At 42.4% G+C, this 27,323-nt stretch overlaps 1 protein-coding gene across 2 annotated transcripts in view; it reads right to left on the reverse strand.

Annotated features, from left to right (window-relative positions):
* Positions 1–27,096, reverse strand: part of LUZP1 (leucine zipper protein 1) — a 95,923-nt gene extending 68,827 nt beyond the window's left edge. For both annotated transcript variants that reach the window (XM_021684110.2, XM_044914418.1), the window contains exon 1: positions 27,020–27,096. The gene's annotated coding sequence lies outside the window, so the exon portion shown is untranslated. The remainder of the gene's footprint in view (positions 1–27,019) is intronic.
* Between the last annotated feature and the right edge of the window lie 227 nt (positions 27,097–27,323).

The following is a 27,323-nucleotide window of genomic DNA, read 5'->3' on the forward strand; positions in this document are numbered from 1 at the left end:
GGAACAGGTGGTTAGGAATAGGCACAGTGCCAAAATAAATCATTTTCATCAGGAGTCAGTGACCAGAGAGACCATGGGCTAGGACAGTATAGCACCAATGGTGTTGGACTGGAATTGTTAAAATAAAATCACAGGCAGCCAACTGGGGACCTTAGAGCTACATATAATTCTCTAAGGCTGAAAATAGGTCCTTGAACAAGAGAAAGATAATTAAAAATTAAAACTATCGATCAACTTATACCTAAAATATGTAACGAATATATGTCAATCCCACTTATTCAAAGATCAGAATTTGGAGGCAAATTATTGTAACCCTTAGCTGAAACACTGGCAAATTCCTGATACTGCTTCTTAACCAGATTCTAATTTAGTAATCCATGGCAAAGTGGCATACTAGAAATAGTGAACTGAGAGTCCAGGAGATCTCAGTGCTCATCTCAATTCTGCCACCAACTAGTTCTACAGCCTGAGCCAGGAACAGAGCAGACATCCAGCAAATGTGATTATTAAATCAATGACCCTAACTTTTTTATGCCTCTAATTCATCACTTGTAATAGAGAACACTGGATTAAAAGAATTTTAAAGTCTCTTTTAGCTACAAATTCTTTAATAAAAATCCAGGTTTATTCATGTGACTGGAGCTGGTCAGAATTTACTTTAAGTTTTAAAGAAAGACAGGGTTCTTGACTGAAGAGAAAAAAGTAAGTTTTCTAGCAAAGTAACAGCATGCACAAGACTGCTGTATTAAGAACAAACGAGAGAGTATAATCTGACCTGTAACACGTGTCCCCAAGGACCTTATCAACTCAAAAAACTTTAGTGGTGACCTTAAAGACTACCTAGTCCAAATCGTTCACTTTACAGGTGAGAAAACGGAGAATTACATTATATGCCCAAGGTCATACTATCTGGCTATGGCAACACTAAGTAAAACCCAAACTTCCCTAGCTCCCAGTCAAATGCGATCTTTCTTGTAACCCAAGGCCTCTAGAACTGCATAACTTCAGTGCTACCTGTAGCATGGCAATTCCTTCAATCAACATATGCTCTTTTAGGACCTCTAATTCTACTATATCATGTAGACATACGAGGTGGGCAATGAATTCTAGGCAGGTAGATCCAAAAACTCAGGGGCGCCTGGGTGGCTCAGTCGGTTAAGCGTCTGCCTTCAGCTCATGTCATGATCCCAGAGTTCTGGGATCAAGCCCAGAATCGGAATCGGGCTCTCTGCTACTCCCTCTCTCCCTCTGCCTGCCGCTCTGTCTACTTGTGCTCTCTCTGTCAAATAAATAATCTTAAAAAAAAAAAAAAGGATTTATTAAAAAAATCCAAAAACTCAGAGAAAATATCTGCAAATCACTTATCTGATGAGAGACTAGTATCCAAAGTATACAAAGAACTTTTTTTTTTTTTTTTTTTTTTAAGATTTTTTATTTATTTATTTGAGAGAGAGAGAATGAGGGAGAGAGCACATGAGAGGGGGGAGGGTCAGAGGGAGAAGCAGACTCCCTGCCGAGCAGGAAGCCCGATGCGGGACTCGATCCAGGGACTCCGGGATCATGACCTGAGCCGAAGGCAGTCGCTTAACCAACTGAGCCACCCAGGCGCCCTATACAAAGAACTTTTATAAATCAACAATAAAAAGGCAAATAAACAATTTTAAAAATGGTAAAGGATCTGCATAGACATTTCTCCAAAGAAATATATACCAATGGCCAATAAGCACATGAAAAGATGCTCCATCATCATTAGTCATTAGGGAAATACAAATCAAAACCACCACACAATACCATGTCACACCTACTAGCATGGCTATAATCAAAAAGGATAGGGCGCCTGGGTGGCTCAGGTGGTTAAGCGTCTGCCTTCAGCTCGGGTCATGATCCCAGGGTCCTGGGATCGAGTCCCGCATCAGGCTCTCTACTCAGCAGGGAGTCTGCTTCTCCATCTCACTCTCCCTCTCTCTCAAATAAATAAATCAATCTTTAAAAAAAAAAAAAGAATAACAAGGGTTGTGAGGATGTGGACAAATTAGAATCCACATACATTGCTGGTAGGAATGCAAAAATGGTGCAGACAAATGGCGTGAAAAAAATCTCATAGCTCCTGAAAAAGTTAAAAGTTACCACATGACCCAGCAATTCCATTCTAGGTATATATCTGAGAGAAATGAAAAGCTGTGCCAACACATAAACTTGTACAGCAATCTTTATTCAGAATAGCGCAAACTGGAAACAACCCAAGTGTCTTTCAACCGATGAATAAACAAAATGTGGTACATTCATACAATGGGGTATTATTCAGCCCTAAAAATGAAGTACTGATATAACATGGATAAAACTTGAAAACACTGTGGTAAGTGAAAGAAGCCAGACACAACAGTCTACATATTGTATGATTTCCATTTATATAAAATGTCCAGAATAGGCAAATCCACAGAGAGACAGAAAATGCTTATGGTTGCCAGGTTCTGGAGGTGGGAGAGAATGGAGAGTGACTGCTAATGGTATGGGGTTTCTTTTGGGGTGATGAAAATGGGTCTGAAATTAAATAGTGGTGATGGTTGTGAATTTTATGGTATGTGATTACATCAATATACATTTTTGTTGGTTTTAAAGATTTATTTATTGGGGCACCTGGGTGGCTCAGTGGGTTAAGCGTCAGCCTTCAGCTCAGTCATGATCCCAAGGTCCTGGGATCAAGCCCCGCATCAGGCTCCCCGCTCAGCAGGGAGCCTTCTTCTCCCTCTCCCACTCCCCCTGCTTCTGCTCTCTCTCTCTGTCAAATGGATAAATAAAATCTTTTTTTAATAAAAAAAAATTTTTAAGATTTTATTTTATTTATTTATTAGAGAGAGAGAGAGCACAAGGATACCAGGAGAGTGATTTATTTATTAGAGAGAGAGTGAGCACAAGCCGGGGCAGGGGAGGGGCAGAGGGAGAGTGAGAGAATCTCAAGCAGACTCCCGCTGAGCACAGAGCCCCACACAGTGCTTTATCTCACAACCCTGATATCATGACCTGAGCTGAAATCAAGAGTCAGTCGCTTAATGAACTGAGCCACCCAGGCACCCCTGTTGGTTTTATTTTAAAACACACACAGAGACACCAAAGTGAACTTCTCACTCATGCCCTTTTGGATTGGAATAAGAAAATACCAACACAAGATTAATGCACTGAAGTCTCAATTCATTACTTACTGAACCAGGCATGTGCTATAAAATGGGAACACAGAGAAAATACTCTGTTCTTATGATATTCATAGTTCATTACAAGCAAAAAAAAAGTAAGCAAATAATTAGAACAACGTGGTAAGAGCAACAAGTGTTTCAGAATATATACTACAACAAAAACAGAAGTACAGAAGGAGCGGATTGATAATGAGTTAGGAAAGGTTTCATAGAAGAGATCTAAGTGAGATTTTAAGAAGGAATAGACTAGAACTTCTCTCCAGGCAGATCATGAGAGTAAAAACACTATATGTCAGTCCATGCTAAGCGTCATAATGGCATTTAGAGGTGGGACAAATCATTTCTCTGAAGTGATCTACAAGAGCTTCATGGTAAAATTTAAGCTAATCTTTGAGAATGAGTAGAACATGATTATGTGTAAAAAAGAAGGGACTGCATCACAGGCAAAATACAACTGGAAATGCACATATTTAGCTCAGCACAACAGAAGTAACACAGACTGCTGAAATAACACTGACTGGTTGCTGGTGTTGGTACGACCTGGGTACTATTTTGTCTCTTCCAAAGAAATACTGCCTCCAGCATTTCAGTTGCTCCAGTTCTTTTTTGCACATGTAACATCTATGTGCCAGCTAGCTAGCTATCTCAATTCTCATTTCATCTTTACAACAAACCTGAGCTAGTACTAATACCCTAATTTTAACAAGAAACTCAATCAACCGCAGGAAGGTTAGTAACATTTCACAGTACTGTTTCACGCATTCTGTTCAGTGTCATCAATTTATTCTCTCAATCAATCCTTAAAACAACCCTAAGAGGGCGCCTGGGTGGCTCAGTTGGTTAAGCGACTGCCTTCAGCTCAGGTCATGATCCTGGAGTCCCGGGATCGAGTCCCGCATCGGGCTCCCTGCTTGGCAGGGAGTCTGCTTCTCCCTCTGACCCTCCCCCCTCTCATGTGCTCTCTCTCATTCTCTCTCTCTCAAATAAATAAATAAAATCTTTAAAAACAAAAAAACAAAAAAACAAAAAAAAACAACCCTAAGAACTAGGTATTATTAGTACTTCTAGTCTATAGGTGAGAAAACTGAGATTCAGGAAAGTTTCACAAATTTGCCCAGAGTCACACTGGGAATAAAACGCGAACTTGGAATTAAATCCAGGTCTCCATGATCTCTTCTCCTTGATGTATCATTTTATCTCTCCTTAATCATTATCCAGTCTAATTCAATATGCTTCAATTTTTATATTCTGCATTTCCAGTGACTAGTAGTAGTAGTAGCTCTTGCATGGCAGGTACAATATACATTTGCTGAAGACATTGTTCCTATGTGTTAGAGCTAAGGGAAAGCTAACAGCTGTTAGCTGGAGAAATCCTAGCCAAGAGAAACCCAACACAAGGTCACTTCTCAAAAACTCTTTTTAGGTTTTTCCAAAGAGTAGGGAAGAGCCTCCAATGCTACAGCCAGACTAGCCCGAGGGAGAGATGCAAAGAAATCTTTTCATCAAAGAGATGGAAAGGCAAGTCTTACCAGGATCTGGTTACAGCAATGCAGAGATCATGCAGTACATACTGCAGCAAAATCAAGTGCTGACAGCTGAGCTAGATCAAGCCGCATGAAGCTGTTTAAAAAAAAAAACAACTAGAAGCACTTAAATCCTAAAAATGCCTCTAAACAACTGCAGGAAACTGACACACGACAAGAGTGGGATTCAGTTAAAGCAGCTCAAGAGTTAAATCCATAAAACAACTCACATGACAGCACAGCTCATACTGGTAGCTCACACCTCCCACTTGGTTTACCTTTTTTCCACATAGAAAAGGTAAGCTGTTTTCTCAGTTCCCAGAGAATCCGATACCCTTCAAATGTTTTCAGCTTGCTAGATGGCTAAACCAGGACATAGGAATGACGCAGCAACATCCCCCTCTAACAGCAGGAAGGGAATCAGGGACTAGAAAAAGAAATGAGTAGCTGGGAATGATCTTCCTTCCCATTCCAAACACCACAGGCTTGTCCTACTTCTACAAGAGAGGTGACTATTACATGACACTCATCCCAAACCAATTTTTTTCTCTTTCAGACCAGGATTAACCTTTTAAATTTAATTCCATTTAATTTTGTTCTCGTGTCCTTAAGACAAGTTGCTTCATGGATTTCTCATTTGTAAAATGGGACTAAATATGCTTGATTCTAGACCCTACCTCTCACATACGAATGTTATTTGAAGGAAATGGTATTTAAGGTACTTGGAAAAGTTAAAAGCATAACATAACAATAGCCAACATTTATTGTATGTTTACTTCGTGTCATTCTAAGCCCTTTGCATCAACTCATTTATTTCTCACAACACTAGGAGGCAGATACTATTAACCCCATTTTTCAGATGAGTAAACTGAGGCACAAAGAGGTACAGTTCCTTTCCTGAGTTTACACAAAAATCACATGGTAGGGCTGGAATTCAAACCCAGGCCATGTTGGTCAGTAAATGTGAGTGATATTACTAAACTAACATAATTGTAATGCCTAATGCATAAGCCATATGATAGCACATGGCTTAAGGAAGCAAACACAGTAACCTAGTCAAACATTCAATATCTGAATTTTACTTTGTTCTCACCACCATATACTTCATCTGTATGCACTCTGAACTCAGCACGTAACAGATACATGTATGTGGAACACAGGCTCTGGAGTCACACAGACCTAGTCATATATGTGACAATATGTCACTTAATAGCAAGGGCAAGTTACTTAACTATGTTTCAGTGTCCTCACGTGTAAAACAGGGATAATAGCTACCATGTAGAATTATTTAAGGAAGGACTAAATGCATTATAAATTCATCTCAGGATAGTAGCTGGCCTTATAGGAAGTGCAAACCAAACGTCATTAGCTACTATTGTTAATATTATTTCACTCTGCCATTTTACCTATTTTCCATATAAACAAACACTTAAAAAAAAATGTGTTTCAAAGCTGTCACATCATTTTGAAATAGGCATATGTACTGGATCTCACATTTCTGTATCTCCATAGTTCAGTAATAGTTTCTAGTACCTTTATAATCCATGGAACACTGCTGCTGATGTAGGCATCTATTCTACCATTTTGAAGATACAGCTGCAGTGTTTCTTACATGTCAAAAGACATACTGCAAACTCTTATCTCTTAATACAAATTGTCACAGACTAATCTCAATACAAATTACCACATTTCTGACTAATTGGTAAACTGACTTTGAGACTCACTGTGAATGGCTTTTTATCAAAACACCTCAAATTAAAATAGCAGTATCTTTTCAGATATTATTTACTTCACCTCATTTGACAAATCTGAAGCCCAAAGAGTAAAGTAACTTGCTCAAGTCTACGTAGCTAAATAATGACAAAAACTGAACCAGAACCTCCAGACTCACTTAGTCCAAAGCTCTTTATCATCTCTCTGGGCTGAATAATTCCATTTCCTGTACAAGAAGGTGATAAACATCTGAGAACAGAGAATGACTCAAATCTCTAAGGACAAAAAAAATTTCGGGATACAAGGCTTCCATGATCATTTAACACAGCAAAACAGCAACAAAAAGTGGCATTACTCAATACTGTTTCCTTCTCAAAAAATCATGTCATCTCAAAACTTTGCTCTCCTACATGTGTATTAGGCTAACCCGCATCTGCTCATGCTGCTACTTCCCAGCTATCTCTGCAACTTTCTGAAACTGTCTTGGCAAATTCAGGTCAAAATCCTAATAACAAACTCCAGGGAACTGTCACAGTACCGTGTTATTACAGCAAATACTCCTGAAAATAAATGGGGCTTAGAAATTCTATTATACTGAGATTCTCAGTGTAATTATTTTTGCTGTGATAGAATCTGATGTGGGTTTTTTTTTTTTTCCCAGAAATAGCCTTCCATAAAAATACTAACATAAGAGAGAAGACATAAAAGTTTTCTCATTAAGGCCACTTAACTGATATTCATTAAACTTTCCCAAATTTTCTGGAGCATTTCAAATCTCACATGAGTTTAAAGAACTTAATTCGTAACACTCTTTCCAAAAGTCTGCTCTAAAAAAAGAAATGTTGCCTTCATGTACTATAATATTTAAGCAGAGTCAAGAGCAGAAGTGGGCAACCCATTTGACAAACAAGCCATAGCAGGATTGGGGAGACAGGGAGAGAGAGAACAGGAAGACTAGCAAGTCAAATCAATTATTTACTTAAAAGTCCACAGGGTACAGAGCACTATGAGATGCACAGTGCCAACCTGCTCCACCCCTTCTCAGCTAGTCAGTACAGGCCCCAAGATGAACACCAGAGTCCAACAACCAGCCAAGTTCCAGGTAAAATGGCCTTACCAGGCTCAGTGGGGCCAAACACACATATTTTTAACTCCAAGTCAAAGAACAGAGGTTCAAGGAAGAAGATGATCAATAGCTTAAATATTGACAAGAGATTAAGGAAGACAAAGGCTATGAAAATGACTGAATATATGGACACTGGGTCTTTTGAAAGGGCATTTACAGTAAAGTGTTGGACACAGAAACAAGACAGGAAGGGTGTTAAAGAATGAGGAGTACGAAAGAAAAGGCTGCATAGGGAATGCTCTGTTTTTAGATGTTTGAGAGTAAAAGAAAAAAAAATATGGCAGTAACTCTAAGAGACAGAAAGGCAGGGGGAGGGCACCTGGGTGGCTCAGTCGTTAAGCGTCTGCCTTCAGCTCAGGTCATGATCCCAGGGTCCTGGGATCGAGCCCCACATTGGGCTCCCTGCTCTGCGGGAAGCCTGCTTCTCTCTCTCCCACTCCCCCTGCTTGTGTTCCCTCTCTCGCTGTGTCTCTGTCAAATAAATAAAATCTTTAAAAAAAAAAAAAAAAGAAAGAAAGGCAGGGGGATTTTATTTATTTAGGATAGAAAAGACATCAGTGTACTCCTAATTTCAAAGGAAGGACTCAATAAAGAGTGCAAGGGATGTAATCAACAGATGCAAGACACACAGGAATAGGTTAAGAGTGAGGTCCTCCACAAAGTGCATACTAGGGAACGGGATGGTGAAGAAGAATGATCCATGTGGATCCTGAAAGTCACCAAACGCAATGAGAACAGAGGAGAGCAAATGGTAGGGACTTTGAAAAATCAGAAGCTGGGCGCCTGGGTGGCTCAGTTGGTTAAGCGACTGCCTTTGGCTCAGGTCATGAGCCTCGAGTCCCGCATCAGGCTCCCTGCTCGGCAGGGAGTCTGCTTCTCCCTCTGACCTTCCCCCCCTCATGCTCTCTATCTCATTGTCTCTCAAATGAATAAATAAAATCTTTATAAAAAAAAAAAGAAAAGAAAAATCAGAAGCTGTGCAAAAATAGCAAAAAATGGTCTAGAAGCAACAGTGAAGGACCAGAAATATATTAATTGCTCCCCCTGTCCAAGGAATGACAAAAAATTCAACCAGCAAAAATACGAATAACAACATTCATTAGAGAAAAAAACTTTTCAGTTGTGTGTTAGGAGATGGAGGAAATGCTGGGAGAAAAGATTAAGAACCTAGGACTTTGCTCACATTTGTGCAAAGGTTATACCAGACTCAATACAAGCAGCTGGTAAAGGAACAGCAGGAATGAGGTGGAGAGGGGTGGGGTTGAGCTTTATAATACTGAGAAGAGAGAACACTGAAGAAATTATCAACAGCACACATGAAGAAAAGCTAAAAACTTTTATGGCTGTGGATAATGGGGAGAATTAAGAAAGGCAGAGACCCCCAAAAAAGTGCTAGATATCAATGACAGCTAGTCTCCAGCACTAACTACACTTTCAAGCAGAATGACCTTCAAATCCCACTTTCCCAGAAGACGGACCCTGAAACTTCCTTAGATGTCATTTGCCAGACTAGCAATTTGCCGAATTGTGTCAAGAGTGTGTTTGTTTTCTGAATCGGACATTTATTTTTTTTTAAGATTTTATTTATTTATTTGACAGAGAGACACAGCAAGAGAGGGAACACAAGCAGGGGAAATGGGAGAGGGAGAAGCAGACTCCCTGCTGAGCAGGGAGCTCGATGCGGGGCTCGATCCCAGGACCCTGGGAACATGACTTGAGCCAAAGGCAGACGCGTAACGACTGAGCCACCAGCCGCCCCTCGGACATTTATTTTTATGAAGGATTTGTTGAAGGCTCTAAAAAAAGATATGAGACATTATCCAAAAGTGACTATCCTTGACAAGAACTAGGGCTAGATCATATTTGGTCTTTGAAGCCCTCCCCGCCCATTCCTGCACACACAGGATAGAAAAGGCTAGATAACACCAGTTAATAATGTGGGTAGCACTTCATTGATTTGAATTACTGCCTAATCAATTATCTCCTCCCCCTTCCTTATTCCTATTCTTATGACTGCTCCCCGAGGGACATTTCTTAAACCCCTTTTAAGCTTTAGTTTCCTCATCTGCAAAGTAGGAGTAACAGTACCCATTTCATGAAACACTGAAGAGTTAGCAGACATCAGGTACCTGCTACACAGTAGATGCTAATGAAATGATAGATAATATATTCTACCATCACATGCTGCAGTAACAAAAACCGGAAGACTATTTTAACTATATCATGATAAATTAAACCATCCAAGGTGAACCAGTGTATTGCCACACTGTGTTGTCAATGTATACAGGACAAATGAAAAAATTCTAAAGTCACCAACGCATTCCAAAAATTCCTCCAAACTTGATAGGTCATCTAACTAACAATGATATTATTTATTAGGATACAATTTCTATAACTAATAATTTATACAATGTTTAACGGTTTGAAATGTACTATATATTTTTTTCCAAAAGAGTGTTTCCAAAATAAAGGAAACCTTTTAACTTCCGCTTCAATCCCAAGGCAATTTTATGAGACTGACGCGCTGCCTACTGCACTAAGGAGGCACCTTCCCAAGGCAATTTTAGAGACTCTCAACATATCTCAAATAAATGGTGTCGTGGGGTACCTGGGTGGCTCAATTGGTTAAGCGCGATTCTTGGTTTTGGCTCAGGTCACAATCTCAGGGTCATGAGATCGAGCCCCATGTCTGCCTCAGCGCTCAGCGCGGAGTCTGCTTGAGATTCTGGCCCTCAAAATCTTAAATAAATAAATAAATGGTATCATAAAAGCATGTGGATATAGAGTAATATTTAGCAGAGAATTTGAGGCAAAAAGGCTATCTCGTTTGTCCCCTTCTCCAACTTCAGTTAACTAGTTGTCACAAATGCCCCCCAGTTTTACCAATCTCATAATCTTACATTTACCTTTCTTTTTCCACATCATCATTAACTCCTATCTCTTCCCTCTTTAAAACTTCTAATATACTCCTTTTCTAAGTCCCTAAATTCAGGTCCTCATAGTATGCACATCTGAATTACTACAAAAATCCTTAAGTGGCTTCTTTTCCAATAATCTATATAACACCTCCTGATTAATCAGTCTACAATTCTATATTTATCAATGCCTTACCTCTATAAACCTTCAGTGGTTCCTAAATGGTAGCAAGATCAAGTCCAAATGCCCCAGTATAATGTTCAAGACTGTTCATAATTCAAGCATTACCTCCCTAATCTTATCTCCTCCTTGTCCATAATCTAAACTCTATTATTGGAGCAGACAAGTATTCTTTTTTTTCCCCACAGTTCCAGAGAAAGTGGTTTATTGTTTTTAGAACAAAATAAGATGCTTTCAGAACTCTTGTTAGTGAAAAACCGTTAGAATTTTTAGAACAGAAAGGTTGAAAACTTTTCTAAAACATTATTTTGGCAACTGATGAAGTAGGCACTTCAACAGAGAAAACTTCCCACCTGCAAGCGTGTGGAGCTCGAGCTGCCCGATTAGATCCAGCTAAGGGCTTAGAAGCGGGGTTTGCGCTTGCGGCCGGTGTACTGAGTGTCACGTCTGACCTCCCGGCCCTGAGGCCTGTGGCGCTCCTTCTTCACCACCCACTCATGGCTTCTTACCACTCCGTGCCTCACAATCCTGTATGGGACCTTATGCAGGAGACACAGCTCTCAGTGGATAGATGGAGCAGCCTGGCTGGCACCCAAGCTAATCCAGGGAGGGAAAAATGGTGATCCTCCTCAAGTGGCCTCAGACACCCCTTCCACAACAGATGTCCCCACTTTTGGACACCCTCTCCTCCCCCAGTGATATCGCCTGGGGCCAAAGCAGTTGTTTAGTAGGAGAGCAGGAGGTGAGAGGCCCCACTCCCTCCCAGGCATCTTTGTGGTAGAGGACTACCTGTTTAGGTGTGTTTACTTGTTAGGTGTTGCCTATGGGGCAAGCAGGGGCCCAAGCTACTTTTGGGGCAACACAGGCCAGGATCAGCTCATGAGAGCCTGGCACTATCCAAGGAGTGCCAGAGGCCCCAAGCCCGGTGCTACCACTTCAGATCCTAGCCTGGCTGTGGGGTCGGCATGCCTGGTAGAGACCAAGTGGGGGCTCCCAGCAACTCCAGATGTCTGAGGCAGGAAAACAAAGAAACAAAGCTGCCAGCTCGTGGAAGCCCCAACAATGATCCTCAAGGGTGGAGCATACAAGTATTCTTAGGTCCAATCAATAATACAAGTTTATCCCAATCTCAACATCTTTGTTCTTTTGTTGCCCTGGCCTGGAAAACCATTCCCTTCTTTCTGTCTATTCACGTTCTATCTATCCATCATTGTAAAACTCCACTCTAACGGCCTCCATGAAGACCTCACAGGTCACTCAGCCCAGACTAAGCTCAGTAAACTCTTACCTGTCATTCTGACATGTTAGTAGCGTAACAGACCTCCTAGAGTAGGTACCACTGTACCATAGATTCAGGGACATTTTCACCAAAGAATACTAAATTTTCCATAAGGCTAAATTATTCAATATAAAGACTTTCATCTGAGATGATGCCCTTTCATTTCTCTTTTAAAATTCGTTCCATCTTTTCTGAAACAGTGGTATTAAGAAGGTTGTTTTTCATTTTTGTGTCCTTACTTGGAAAGCAAAAAGTTCTTTTGAAATATGAATGGTTTATCAAATGAAAGCTCCAGAATCACCAGTCAGTATCACCCCTTTTGGCATTAACATATGATCCAATATTGTCATGGAACCATTTCAAAAACCAGGTACTGTCTCCCCAATTAAATGTTAAATTCCTTAGAACAAGGGCTACATACTTGTCTTTTTGTTTTGTCCACATTAATTAGCCCTGGGTTAAATATATAACAGGTACTATGAACTGAACAGAATTGACTAAATTACTGGCTTTTAAATATGATGTGGGGGCGCCCGGGTGGCTCAGTGGGTTAAGCGTCTGCCTTCAGCTCAGATCATGATCCCAAGGTCCTGGGATCGAGCCCCGCATCAGGCTCCCTGCTCCGCAGGAAGCCTGCTTCTCCCTCTCCCACTCCCCCTGCTTGTGTTCCCTCTCTCGCTGTCTCTCTGTCAAATAAATAAAAATTATAAATAAATAAGATGTGAAACTGACCAAATATGTAAATGAAGCCAGTGTTCCTTGTCTCCTCTCTACCTCTCTTCCCTAAAGATTCTCTGCACTCTTCTCGACTGTACCCACTTAATGAACAGCCTATTTTTGCCCTAATCCCACTCCTCTTGCCTTTTATGATCAGAAATTTTATCCCCCCCCACCGTTACCTTATTATTCCTCCCTACTCCATTAACTGCCTCACTACTAAGCCATCTATTTTTTCATCATACTTCTTTATGATCCTGACAGTCTCTTTCAAGTCATGGTGGGATCCACTATTAAAAAAGTCTAACATAATCAACAGTCCTCAAATTCCTACAAAAAAAAAAAAAATTAGCATATGCTGGAAAGTATCTAATTTTATCAAATTATATTAAGAATATCTCATATCGGGGCGCCTGGGTGGCTCAGTTGGTTAAGCGACTGCCTTCGGCTCAGGTCATGATCCTGGAATCCCTGGATCGAGTCCCGCATCGGGCTCCCTGCTGGGCGGGGAGTCTGCTTCTCCCTCTGACCCTCCCCCCTTTCATGTGCTTGCTCTCTCTCATTCTCTCTCTAATAAATAAATAAAATCTTTTAAAAAAAAGAAAAAAAAAGAATATCTCATATCATGGGGCGCCTGGGTGGCCCAGTCGTTAAGCGTCTGCCTTCAGCTCGGGTCATGATCCCAGGGTCCTGGGATCAAGCCCCGTGTCAGGCTCCCTGCTCTGCAAGAAGCCTGCCTCTCCCTCTCCCACTCCCCCTGCTTGTGTTCCCCTTCTCACTGTGTCTCTCTCTGTCAAATAAATAAAATCTAAAAAAAAAAAAGAGTATCTTAGATCGTACTCCAGTACAGCCGTGGCAGAAAGCATAAAAACTGGTATTCCTGGGGCGCCTGGGTGGCTCAGTCACTGGTTGAGGGCGCAACTCTTGGTTTTGGCTCAGGTCAAGGTCTCATGGGTCGCGGGATCGAGCCCCACCTCAGGTTCTGTGCACTCCACAAGGAGTCTGCTTGAAGATTCCCTCCCTCCCCCCTTCTCTGTCTCTCTCTCTCTCTCTCTCTCTCCCCCAAATAAATAAATCTTTAAAAAACAACTGGTATCCCCGATGTAAACCTACCGGCAATCATTACTTTGTTACACAAACAGCCTAAACTATCTCGGTAGTTATCTTACATATTCAATCAGCTTTTGTATACTCAGGAACAGTCTTCCATTTTAAAGACATTTAATACATCTTTAAGTTTATCAGGATCTAAAAATGATATTCTTCCTCTCCTAGGGAACATAAGCCAACGTTGGCCTCATTTACTTAGGGAAGAATGATCTTAAATGCACATAGTTCATAAAATCATGTGCTCATTGTAATGTTCAATTGCAAGCTCAGGAGTCAAATCCTAGCTTGGCATTCATCAGCTGTGTTGACTTTAGGCGTACTGATCTCCTACATTAAGGAATTGTTATCTATTAAATGGGGATAACAATAGTATCTACCCCAAGGGATTGTTGAGAAAATTAAATAAAGATATAAAAAGCGCTTAAATACAGCGGCTGGCACATAGTCAATAATGTTAGGTATTATTATTACTCCTCAATGACTAAGAATCCACAGAAAATTTTCAATTCTAATTCTGCTTATTCACTGATACTAGATACAAATCACCAACATGGCCTAAATAAGAAACACCCCCAGGTAATTAGGAGGACATACATTATGATAAAGCTGTTCCAGGGTTTTAAAGAGCCAAAAATTAACTACATTTATCTTGCTCAGCATTTAACTTATCCAGTAAACCTGAAACTGGATAAAACCAGAGATTTCTTTAATTTTAGAAATAGGATATGCTGTCAGACCCAGATGAATGATACCATTTTTCTATCTGAACTCTTCAGCCTCCACAGAGAGGCCACACACATAATGCCTGGGTAAGTGGGTCAGGAAAATACATTTCACCTTTTAATTATAAGGAGTTCAAATCTGTTCCTATATGTACTTGCCTCTCAGCAGACTAAAAATGTTCTTTTCCCTTTTATTTTTTTTTTAAGATTTTATTTATTTATTTGACAGAGAGAGAGATAGCGAGAGCAGGAACACAAGCAGGGGGAGTGGAAGAGAGAGAAGCAGGCTTCCCGCCAAGCAGGGAGCCCGATGTGGGGCTCGATCCTAGGACCCTGCGATCATGACCTGAGCCGAAGGCAGACGTTTAACAACTGGGCCACACAGGCGCCCCCGTGTTCTTTTCCTTTTTAAAAAACTGTCTTTTAGACAGAAAAAGAGACTAACTTTTAAAAGCTACAAATAAGATACTGATATTAATACAAGATAATGTTTTCATTATAGACAATTTTAATTCAATCAAGAATACAAGTTAAATAAGTTGTATTCAAGGAATGATTTTTATTTACAGGTTCAAAATAAGTGCTGTTATTCAAGTCATCTTGGGAAGCAAGACTCTCTTCCAGCAATGCCACCAAGGCTCAAAACCTTTTTGAAATTCTATTTGCAGATTCTCAAAGATGAAACCTCACACACAAAATCCCTTGTGTCCCCACCTCTTAGAATTACATCTCATTTATGACCAAAAACCATACTGATTACTCACTTCATTCACCAGACTTGCTTATCTTCAAAAGTTAAATATAATTCCACCAAAATGAAGACTTATCAGGATTAAAAATGTGCAATATGCTCTAAAGGCAAATTCAAAAGAAGTATAGCACAGCTTGGAAATCTCACTGAAATAAATATATAATTATTTCCCATTTTGGAAACGTCTGGTATTTGTTTTTAAAAAGCAGTCATAGGGCGCCTGGGTGGCTCAGTTGGTTGAGCGACTGCCTTCGGCTCAGGTCATGATCCTGGAGTCCCGGGATCGAGTCCCACATCAGGCTCCCTGCCGAGCAGGGAGTCTGCTTCTCCCTCTGACCCTCTTCCCTCTCGTGCTCTCTCTCTCATTCGCTCTCTCTCAAATAAATAAAATCTAAAAAAAACCCAAATAAATAAATAAAAAGCAGTCATAGGGGGCGCCTGGGTGGCTCAGTCATTAAGAGTCCGCCTTTGGCTCAGGTCATGATCCCAGAGTCCTGGGATCGAGCCCCACATTGGGCTCTCTGTTCCGCGGGAAGCCTGCTTCTCCCTCTCCCACTCCCCCTGCTTGTGTTCCCTCTCTCGCTGTCTCTCTCTCTGTCAAAATATAAAATCTTAAAAAAAAAAAAAAAAAAAAAAAGCAGTCATAGGGGCGCCTGGGTGGCTCAGTCATGTGTCTGCCTTCGGCTCAGGTCATGGTCCCAGGGTCCTGGGATCGAGCCCCACATCAGGGCCCTGCTCAGTGGGCCTTGCTTCTCCCTCTCCCACTCCCCAACTTGTGTTCCCTCTCTGTGTCTCTGTCAAATAAATAAAATCTTTAAAAAATAAAAATAAAAAGCAGTCATATTACCCTATAAATACCCCCGAGATGACCATAAAACCACAATTAACAAAAGTGGAAGTCTGAAATATCGTTAACAGATCTATGCAAAAGCAGCAAAAAGATACTATGGATAACAACTGAAGTTGTTTAATTTAAACAATCAAACTATCGTGCTTCTGTAACATTGGCTCCCAGAGTGCCTCTGAAGAACAGTGTTTAATACGGTTATTTATATCCATCCTTCTTGAAAATTTACATTTGGTTCACACTGGTTTGGGTAAACTGGAATTCTCCAAAAGAAGGAACTTCCAAGTTGTCTTTTGGAAAAACAAACAAAAAAACAAACTTGTCTTTTGTTCTTTTGTTGGTCGTTTAAAGAGATGGATTTGGAGTAAAAGAGGAAATTATCCCAGTTTAGCTCACCTAAACCTAACACATCCTGTTCCAAGTACCTGGACTGTAACCTATTTAGCACACACTTCAAAATTTGATTAATATCCTTCTCCTAAAGAAAAAAAAAATTGGGGGCGCCTGGATGGCTCGGTCGTTAAGCGTCTGCTTTCAGCTCAGGTCATGGTCCCAGGGTCCTGGGATTGAGTCCCACATCGGGCTCCCTGCTCGGCAGGGAGCCTGCTTCTCCCTCTCCCACTCCCCCGCTTGTGTTCCCTCTCTAGCTGTCTCTGTCAAATAAATAAATAAAATCTTTAAAAAAAAAAAAAAAAAGAAAGAAAGAAAGAAAAAAAATTGGGGCGCCTGGGTGGCTCAGTCGTTAAGCATCTGCCTTCGGCTCAGGTCATGATCCCAGGGTCCTGGGATCAAGTCCCACATCGGGCTCCCTGCTCGGCGGGGAGCCTGCTTCTCCCTCTCCTCCTCCCCCTGCCTGTGTTCCTGCTCTCGCTCTCTCTCTGTCAAATAAATAAATAAAATCTAAAAAAAAAAAATCTGGCTAGAATTAATTTATGCCAATATTTCAGCAACTGTCACTCAAAATTTTTTTAAAATCCCAAATTTGACCCTCGACAGCTTTGTGACACTGGACAAGATACACAGCTTCTCTGTGCCCCAGTTCCTAATCTATGAAATGGGGCTAAACTAATAAACACTATATCTATTTCATGGGTGTGGTGAGGATTAAATGAGCTTATGTGCCTGGCACATGGCAGGCACTCAAATATTTGTTAAATGAACAAGTAAATGAAATAATGCACATAAAATGCTTAAGACAGTACCTGACAAATATAACTAACGTTGTAAAATCACTTGAAATCTTTACCTAGAATAAGCAAAAATAAATGGCTAAAAAAAAAAGTAAATGGCTAACAATATTAATACCACTATCCCAAGATTCTATAACCAGACTTAATATTTTTTAATGATTTTCAAATAAATAATTTTCAAAAATTACAATGGTCTGAAATAGTCTCACATATTATCTTACCAATAGTCTCAATTTCCAGTTGCAGAGTCTCTCTTTAAGTGATGAAGGGCTGGCTAGAACATCCCGAAATTATCTCTCATTTGTACCAATTACAACCACACAGCCAACACTTAGGCTAAGGATGAGTCATTCAAGAAAAACAGATTAATAAAGGAAATTAAACTAGTCACTGAGAAAGTCCCTAACTTCATCAGAAATTAGTAAAGTTAAAATTAAGCTTTTAAAAATTCTTGGGGCACCTGGGTGGCTCAGTTGGTTCAGCGTCTGCCTTTGGCTCGTGTCATGATCCAGGCAGGGGTCCTTGGATTGAGCGACACTGGCTCTCTGCTCAGCGGGGAGCCTACTTCTCCCTCTCCCTCTGCCTGCCTCTCTGCCTACTTGTGCTCTCTCTCTGTCAAATAAATAAATCAAGTCTTTCATAAATAAATAAATAAATAAATATTCTTGTGTTTCTTCTAGTCTGCCCAGTATACAAAGATATTAACTGACTTTAGACTAAATCTTATTAAGAACAGGAAATTTTTCTTCTATTCTTTGGGTAAACAAAAATGTAAAACTGAAATAATGGCCAATATTTACTATGTACGAGGTATTATGACCTAAATGCTTCTGTACATTAAATTATTTAATCCTCACAACCACTCCTCCCATCGTAAAGATGGACAAATTGAGGCTTTCTGAGGCTACAGCAAGAGAGCACAAGCAGGGGGATCAGCAGACAATTTAAACTGTATAGTTTTACATAACCTTATGAGGTTAAAATGCCATTTAATCAAAATGGTCAAAGAATGAGAATAAGACACAAATAGATAACCAATTGTCAAAGAATCAGAATACAATAAATCACATTTAATAAAAGCTTACTTGAATAAAACTAAATGATTCAGAAACATACTCCAAGATCTCCGATGCCTAGAAGCCAATGTTATGAACAACTGTGAATATGAGAAGTGCAAAAGACTGGGTTGAGTATATACTAACTTTGTAATCCATTCTGAAAGTCACTTTTTAAAAGATTTTACTTATTTACTTATTTACTGGTCAGAGAGAAAGAGAGAGAACACAAGAAGGGGGATCAGAAGTCAGAGAGAGAAGCAGGCTCCCCACTGAGCAAGGAGCCTGATGCGGAACTCGATCCCAGAACCCTGGGATCATGACCTGAGCCAAAAGGCAGATGCTTAACCAACTGAGCCACCTAGGTGTCTCTGAAAGTTGCTTTTTATAATGAATTCCCATAGTTTATCATTTGTCTCCTCACATTTCAAAAGAAAAGTTTATTGAAGTCCAGCGGTAGTCTGAAGTATGGATAAATATAAATGCATTCTACTTATACTTTTTGACCTAGTTGGTGTAAAAAGTAAAGAGGCTGGTTTCATAAAATATTTCTAAGTTGTTAAAAGAAAAACAGTGAGAGATTAGGAATGATTGTGAACAAAATTACTCCAACATCATCTCTCAGAAACGTCCTTAAGTACCTCTGCTCCCATGTTTCCATAAAAATAATTACTAAATCACTCCACAATCTTCTGATATAATTCCATGAGAAAAGTCAAAATGGGGCACCTGGCTGGCTCAGTCACGAGAGCATGCAACTCTTGATCCGCAGGTCATGAGTTTGAGCCCCATGTTGAGTGTAGAGCTTACTTAAAAATTTTTAATTAAATTAAAAAAAAAGTCAAGGGGCGCCTGGGTGGCTCAGTCGTTAAGCGTCTGCCTTCGGCTCAGGTCATGATCCTAGGGTCTTGGGATCGAGCTCCGCATCGGGCTCCCTGCTCGGCAGGAAGCCTGCTTCTCCCTCTCCCACTCCCCCTGCTTGTGTTCCCTCTCTCGCTGTGTCTCTCTCTGTCAAATAAATAAATAAAATCTTTAAAAAAACAATTTAAAAAGTCAAAATTATCATTGCTTTAAAATACGTATTAGGCACCTCTTAAAAAAAAGTTTTACATGTATCACCCAATTGTGCCATATATATTAAGTTAAATCATCCCAGTTACAAGGAATTGGCTTAAAGTAAGTATGTATAATATTAGTACTTACATTCTTCTGCTTTTAATAAAAGAGGAAGAATTACTACTTAGAGAGCTCACTGGCAAGTCAGAGAAGATAGCTGGTAGAGAAGGTAACTGGCTTGGAGTCATCCTTGACATTAAAATGTTATTCAACAAAATAGTTCAAGTGAGGTATTACCTAGTCTCTCATTTCAGTTAATAACTCCAATCTGAGAGCATTAGACAAGCACTGATTAAGCATCTTTTTTTTTTTTTTTTTAAAGATTTTATTTATTTATTTGACAGAGAGAGACAGCGAGAGAAGGAACACAAGCAGGGGGAGGGGGAGAGGGAGAAGCAGGCTTCCCGCAGAGCAGGGAGCCCGATGCGGGGCTCGATCCCAGGACCCTGAGATCATGACCTGAGCCAAAGGCAGACGCTTAACGACTGAGCCACCCAGGCGCCCCGATTAAGCATCTTTCTAAGAAAGAACTGCACATAGTTAGTTCTTTGCCAGTGACAGATTCCAAAGGAGTATCTGCTTTGTGGTACCAGGACTGGACTCCTGTACTTTCACACCCTGATAATTGCCATACCAACCTGAAGCAGTTGGAGCACTCCCAACCTCTGGATTAGAGAAAACACTAAGAATTCTAATAAAGAGTCCATTTTTTTAAAGATTTTATTTATTTATTTGACAGAGAGCACAAGCAGGGGGAGGAGAGGGAGAAGCAAAAGAGTCCATGTTAATAAGCCTAAGAAATTAAAACCGCTACCTATACATAAGCATCATTATGATCAATCATCAAAAATTCTGAGGGGGGTGCCTGGGTGGCTCAGTCATTAAGCGTCTGCCTTCGGTTCAGGTCCTGATTGGGATCGAGCCCCACATCGGGCTCCCTGCTCCACGGGAAGCCTGCTTCTCCCTCTCCCACTCCCCCTGCTCGTGTTCCCTCTCGCTGTGTCTCTCTCTGTCAAATAAATAAATAAAATCTTAGGGCGCCTGGGTGGCTCAGTTGGTTAGGCGACTGCCTTCGGCTCAGGTCATGATCCTGGAGTCCCGGGATCTAGTCCCACATCGGGCTCCCTGCTCGGCAGGGAGTCTGCTTCTCCCTCTGACCTTCCCCCCTCTCATGCTCTCTCTCTCTAATAAATAAATCTTAAAAAAAAAACCTAAATAAAATCTTAAAAAAAAAAAAATTCTACCAAGGGCCTACTATGCGCAAAGCGGAGTTTCCAGCTAAAACAACTTAGCTTCTAATGAAGAAGCTTCTGATCAAATTAGGTAAAGATACAAACTAGTAAAACTGACCAAGAATATAAGGGGTACTGGCATTACAAGCTGCAAGATTTGGCGGGTGGGGGGGAGCTTTGGATCCAATTAGGTAGATAAGATACATGCTAGTGTGACTTACCAAGAACATGAGGGCTATCAGCAATAAATGTCAAAATTTTAGAGAAGAAAGATTTACTACTGCAAAGTCAGCACAGACTTCATAGAAAGGAACTGAGCTGAGCCTTGAAGGATGGAAAAGTTTAAATAGTTAAACAGCATAAGAAAAGGACAAAAGATAATGGGAACAAAGATGCTGAATTGGGAATGTGGTCATTAAATATTTATTAAATACCTACTACATGTCATTCACTGTGTCAGGTACTGGGTATACACTGATGAACAAAACAGATGAGTTCCCTGCTCTTGTGAAGTCTATGGGGAAGGCAGATAATGATCATGCAAGCAGATGTATCATTATAAACTAATAGGTGCTATGAAGGGAGGCAACAGACTCCAGTAACAGGGAATAACGGAAAAGGACTAGCAAGATAAAATAATGAGGGAGAATCTCTGCTCCATATGCTGAGGCTTGAAAGAGGCAGCCAGGCAAAGAGCAGGGAAAAGGGTGTTCAAGGAAGAGAGCCACACGTACAAAGGCCCTGTGGTAGGAAAGAGCTTGTTAAGGATAAATAAGAAGCTGGTGTGATTGAAGCATAATGGGCAACAAGATTGGTATAAGGTGAAGCTGGAAAGGTAGGCAGGACCAGGTTATGTAAGACATCATAAGCCAAAATAAAGAGGATTTGGATTTTATCCCAAGCCCTAAAGAAAACCCTTAAAAGTTTTTTCATACTCATAAACATACTGTTGAATAAAAGGAACCAGACCCAAAAGAGTATCTGCTGTATGCATTCCATTTTTGCGAAAGTACAAAACAGGCAAAATTAATATATGCTGTTAGAAGTCATGCTGGGAGGGGCACCTGGGTGGCTCAGTCGTTAAGCGTCTGCCTTCAACTCAGGTCATGATCCCAGGGTCCTGGGATCGAGCCCCGCATCGGGCTCCCTGCTCAGCGGGAAGCCTGCTTCTCCCTCTCCCACTCCCCCTGCTTGTGTTCCCTCTCTCACTGTGTCTGTCTGTCAAATAAATAAATAAAATCTTTAAAAAAAAAAAAAAAAGTCATGCTGGGAGATGGAAGGGAGACAGGAACTGGAAAGGAACTTGGTGGGGGCTTCTGGGTACGAGTAATACTGTTTTGATCTAGGTGCTGGTTCCACGGATATATTCAGTTTCTAAAAAAAAAAAAATCAAATTGTACTCTTGATATATATTCATGCGCATGCACACACTCTCAAAAAAATAAAATCTTTCTGTTGTTGTTTAAAGATTTTATTTATTTGTCAGAGAGAAAGAGCACACAAGCAGGGGGAGCAGCAGGCAAAGGGAGAAGCAGGCTCCCTGCTGAGCAAGAAGCCTGATGTGGGACTTGATTCCAGGACCCTGGGATCATGACCTGAGCCGGAGGCAGACGCTTAATGGACTGAGGCATCCAGGCATCCCAATAAAATCTTTATTAAAAAAAAAAAAATGGGGGGGAGGGCGCCTTCGTGGCTCGGTGGGTTGGGCGTCTGCCTTCAGCTCAGGTCGTGATCTCAGGGTCCTGGGCTGGAGCCCCGTGTCCAGCTCCCTGCTCCTCGGAGAGTCTGCATCTGCTTCTCCCTCTCCCTCTGACCCTCCTCCCTGTTTGTGCTCTGTTTCTCAAATAAAGGAATAAAATCTTAAAAAAAAAAAAAAAAACACATAGCAAAGCCTAAAAGATTTGCAATGCTTGTTTATGTTTTGGCTTATATTTTAATATGGTATTTCCAAGCTCTTCCCTTGCTCCCCCAACCCGAATACACAGAGAATGTAACGAAACTGATCCCAAACTTGAGTACCAATCACTCTGAGTTCAAATCAATGGTCTCTGCCCCTCACTAGCTCTGGCAGTAACTGCTCTGAGCTCAGCTTACTCACGTATAAAGAGGATAATGACTACCGCACAGTTATTATTTTCTCCCTATCATCACCCAAAATATTGAGTTGGTAGACTGGTATTTTAATTTAATTATTATTTCCTAATGATATACGGAGGGCCCACGGCTGATGAGGTTCCATTCTCAAGACTGACAGGTGGGAGAGAAGGGTTATAAAAGTCAACATGTAGGAACAGAATGGATAAAGAGATACGAGGAGTAAGATATAAAAATGGGACTGCTTCTAGGGGCACCTGGATGGCTCAGTAGGTTAAGCATCAGACTCTTGATTTCGGCTCAGGTCATGACCTCAGGGTCCTGATATCAAGCCCCTCAACCAGCAGAGAGTCTGCCTGAGACTCTCTCTCCCTCTCTCTCCCTTCCCCTTCCATCCCCACTCGCGCATGCTCATTCTCTGAATATATAAAAATCTTTTTTTTTTTTTAAATGGGGTTGCTTCTAGAAGCTGGGCAACAGGGGCTTCAAACTTTTTCTAAGACAGACTTGAGCTATAGCAGCAGATTGGGACAGGTTCAATGACCTAAGAAATTATGAGAAGGAGGAGTGCCTAGGTAGCTCAGTCGGTTAAGCATCTGACTCTTGATTTCGGCTAAGGTCCATGATCTTGGGGTGGTGAGATCAAGTACCATGTCCTGCTCAGCACAGAGTCTGCTTCTCTCCCTCTTCCTCTCCCCTCTACTCCTCCCCCCGACCCCGTCTCTGTCTCAAATAAATAAATAAATCTTTAAAAATTATGACAAGGAAAAAATAATCTTATGTCTTCCAAGAAAGACACAATTTCTAACTGATGTATTCCCTTTGTGGAATATTAACTAAAATAAGTTAAACACTAAGGATATTCTGCCATAGGTGGAAGGGCAAGGCCTTCTATTATTTTATAGCATCCCCACCCTTAAAAATTATTTGAACTATAAGGTGTAAAGCACTTAAGTATAGCCGAAGATGCTGAAGTTTTATATTTCAGAAGGTACCATTTCAAAAAGGAAACAAAAATACAAGTTCAACTCCTTAATAAATCTTTGGGTAATTCCCCCCCCCCCCCACGTATATCCTCGTCCTAAAATGGAAACCTGGTCCCTCATGAATTTCTTTCCCCTGATCTGCCAAGTATCCCTATCTCTACCTCTCTTATTCTTCTCATGCACCTCACCAATAAATACCAAAGGTTTCCCTGTTTCCTACAAAGTCGGCATACTGACTCTCTAGTACTCACTCTGATCTCACCGGTTTGAATCAGGAACACAGAAACTTCACAACATTCCCAGGGATCACTTTGCTAACCAATACCTTAAACACAACACACAGTTTAAACAAATGATGGCAGTCGTGGGGATTACACAAATGCATACATTTGTCAAAGCTCATCAAACTGCACACTTAAAACTGATGAATTTTATTGTATGTAAATTACACCTCAATAAAGTTGATTTTTTTAAAAAGAATGCATGTATTTCTTCAGCAAATATTTACTGAGCATCTATTATGTGCTTCCAAGTTTATACCAAATCTCTCAGCTTGACTATCTGGGTCCTACCTGTAAGTAATGTGCCTTACTCAGAAGCTGACACTGTCCCAAAAAGCCGTATTACATGAAAAATGGTTCTTGCTTCTGATCATGAATGTCACCTTAATGATGGCCTCTATAATAGGACCACCATCATTCTCCATTATATAAATGAAATCTGTGATCACCCAGGTATCTGCATTTCAATACAAATGCTTCCATCGTAAAAAATACAGCTATATATATATATATATTTATTAAGCACCTACTGTACATAGGACACACCACTAGCACAACCTTGTATGTTTGTTTTTCTACCAAAAACCAAGAACATCTCAAAAGCATACTGACAACATTGCTGGAAGAAAAAGAAGGCAACGCTACTGGGGAATAGACTTAATTGACTTACTCTACAGTCCAATGTGACCCAGTGGCTGAGGCAAAGGCCTAGAAACTAATGCAGTGTGCACAATGGAGATAACCATGGACCTCAGAAACAGGCTTGGGTTTGAATTCCAGCTCCACTTCTTACCAGCTGTATGTGTAAACTTGGGGAAGTCATTTTACCTTCTGACCTTCAGTTTGCCCATCTGTGAAGCAGGGATGCCAACTACCACCTCACAGCATTGTTGTGAAAATTATAGGAGATATATACCACCTAGCACAAATCCTGGGCACACAGTAGGCAACTCAACAAAGTAAGCTCCCTTTCTTGGTCTTAAACTATTTAGGAGTAAGAAAATACCTATTAATCAAGGCTAATTCATAATCCCTGTTAGTAATCACAGAACAACAATGAACCTGTATTTGCTGCTTTGTTCATACTCTAATCAACTCCCTCCCCATCCCACTATTTCCAGTTTTTCAAACTTTAGTTACTATGTTTAGAAAAGTGATTTAATTTTAGAAACCTGGAAAATTCTTCTGAGTAAATTAAGCAAAACCTTAATCTGCCCCAAGGGGAATCCTGAGCAAAATAATTATTTCTGACAGAAGAGTTTTCTATGGGAGTTACTTAATTTAACCACACGAATGCCACCAAAGCTGCACACAAAGTGACAGAATACAATCTGGAACATGCTGTACAGATTCTCCAAAGGGAAATATCCTCCTAAAATCCAAACCTGTCCTTCCCTACCTAATCTGAGCTAATAAAATCTTACTAGGGGATCTGAATTCCCCTAACTGACTCTAATCCAGCTCCTTAGGCCAGAACTGCAGCAGTCCGTAAAATGCCCTGAACTAACCCCACCTCTCAAAATATCCCCATAAGGCAGGGAGGTCCAGAGGGTATTTTCTCCTCAATCAACAGATAAGGCACCAGGAGCTGAGAAGCACAATTCCTTTCCCAAGGTCATTCAAGTCAGTGAAGGTGTGACGGGAGAATCTGCAAGCAATTTCTAGCTTTCTGGAGATTACACTGCAGGGTTATGGGGGGGGGAGGGGGCGCCTAGTCTCTTCCCTTCTCCCACCCTTAAGTGTGAGCACTGGTCTCGGCATTTCCGAAACAAGCCACAACAAGCTCTGCTGTGTTAGGAAAGGGGCTGACGCGACGAAGAAACAGATGCTGCAAAGCAAGATGGTCTTTCTCGGCTCGCAGAGCCTTCTCCAACGTTATTAAGAGAAACCGCAGGCCCCTCTGAGAGCTCTCACGCGGGCTGCGAACCCCTAGCCCGGCCGCTCCGGGACGCCGGCTTCCCCGCAGGCAGCCTCCGCAGCCAGAGGCCACGAGCCCCAGAAACCGCACTTCATTCCTGCGCTTCGGGAAGCCATGGCTCCTTCCCCGCCCGGCCAGGGGCGGGGGTGCGCAGGGAGGCGGGCCGCGCGCGCTGCGGAAAGTTCACCGCGGCGGCGGCGGCGGCAGCGGCAGCGGCGGCGGCGGGCGGCGGGCGGCCCGGGCCCGGCTCGCCCGCGTCCCCCTGCAGATTCCACCATTAATTAGTCCTAAGGACTGTCTACTGGCAACTTAAACAAAGCGAATGCCTCGAATTCCTTCCCGGCCCAGCGGTCTGGCTGCGAGACCAGCATCGGCCGGGACACGGGCCGGCGCGGCGGGCCGACAGCTGCGGCGGCGGCGGGACCCCTCCCCAGCCGGCCCGCGCCCCCGCAGCCCGGTCCCGCAGCCCGGCCCGAGCGCTCCCAAACGTCCCTCCTCCTCCTCGTCCTCGTCCTCCTCCTCCTCGGGAGCTCCCGGGCTCTTCCTGTAAGATCACTTCCTTCCTCCCGGGTGCCCGCGGGCCCCGCGCAGCCCCCTCCCCGGCGGTCCCGGCCCCCCGCCCGGCCCGCCGCTCCCCGCCCCACCGCGCTCCCTCCCCCTGAAGCCCAAACTCGACCCGAAACTCTCCTCCGCCCCCCGAAAATGTCCCCTCGGCTCTCTGCCCCAAACATTTCTCCTCAGATTCTCGCTCCCACCAAAAGTCTCTCAGAACCTTCCCTCCCCCTCCAACAGAAAAATTTCCAACTCCAAGAAATTTCTCAAGGTCTCGCCCCAAAAAATCTCCCCTTGTGAGCACTTTATCCAAAATTCCGCTCCAACTGCCCCCCGCCCCCACCCCATACCCCCCCCCCCAGCCCTTCCCCGGTGCGCCCACGGATTCTGTCCTGTCGCCCCTGGGTGCCCCGACCCCTTGCCCGGGCAGGCCGCCCCCTTCGGCCGCGCTCCTCCGCCCCCGCCCGCCCGCCCCAGCCTCCCGCGCCGCGCGCCCGCCGCCTCCCCGCGAACCCCTCACCTCGGCGACTCCGGCCCGCGCTCCCGCCCGCCGAGGGGTCCAGCGCTCGGCTCCCGGCGGCCGGCGCCTCCTCCGGCTCCCCGGGACTGACAATGAGGGGCGGGGCCAGTTGTGACGTCAGTGCCCTGGAAGGCGGGGCCTGCTGTGAGGGGCGGGGCTGACCGACAGTCCCGCCCCCTCCGTTCCTTAACCCCCTTCCCAGGACTTGGACTTTGCCAAGTTTTTATTGCTTGCCTAGCTAGGTGCCCGGGGCTTGTGCTAGGCGCGGTGCGAAATCGAAATGGCAGACAAGAAAGATGTCCTG

The sequence above is a fragment of the Neomonachus schauinslandi genome, chromosome 4, assembly GCF_002201575.2.
Source record: "Neomonachus schauinslandi chromosome 4, ASM220157v2, whole genome shotgun sequence".
NCBI classification, from domain to species: Eukaryota; Metazoa; Chordata; class Mammalia; order Carnivora; family Phocidae; genus Neomonachus; species Neomonachus schauinslandi.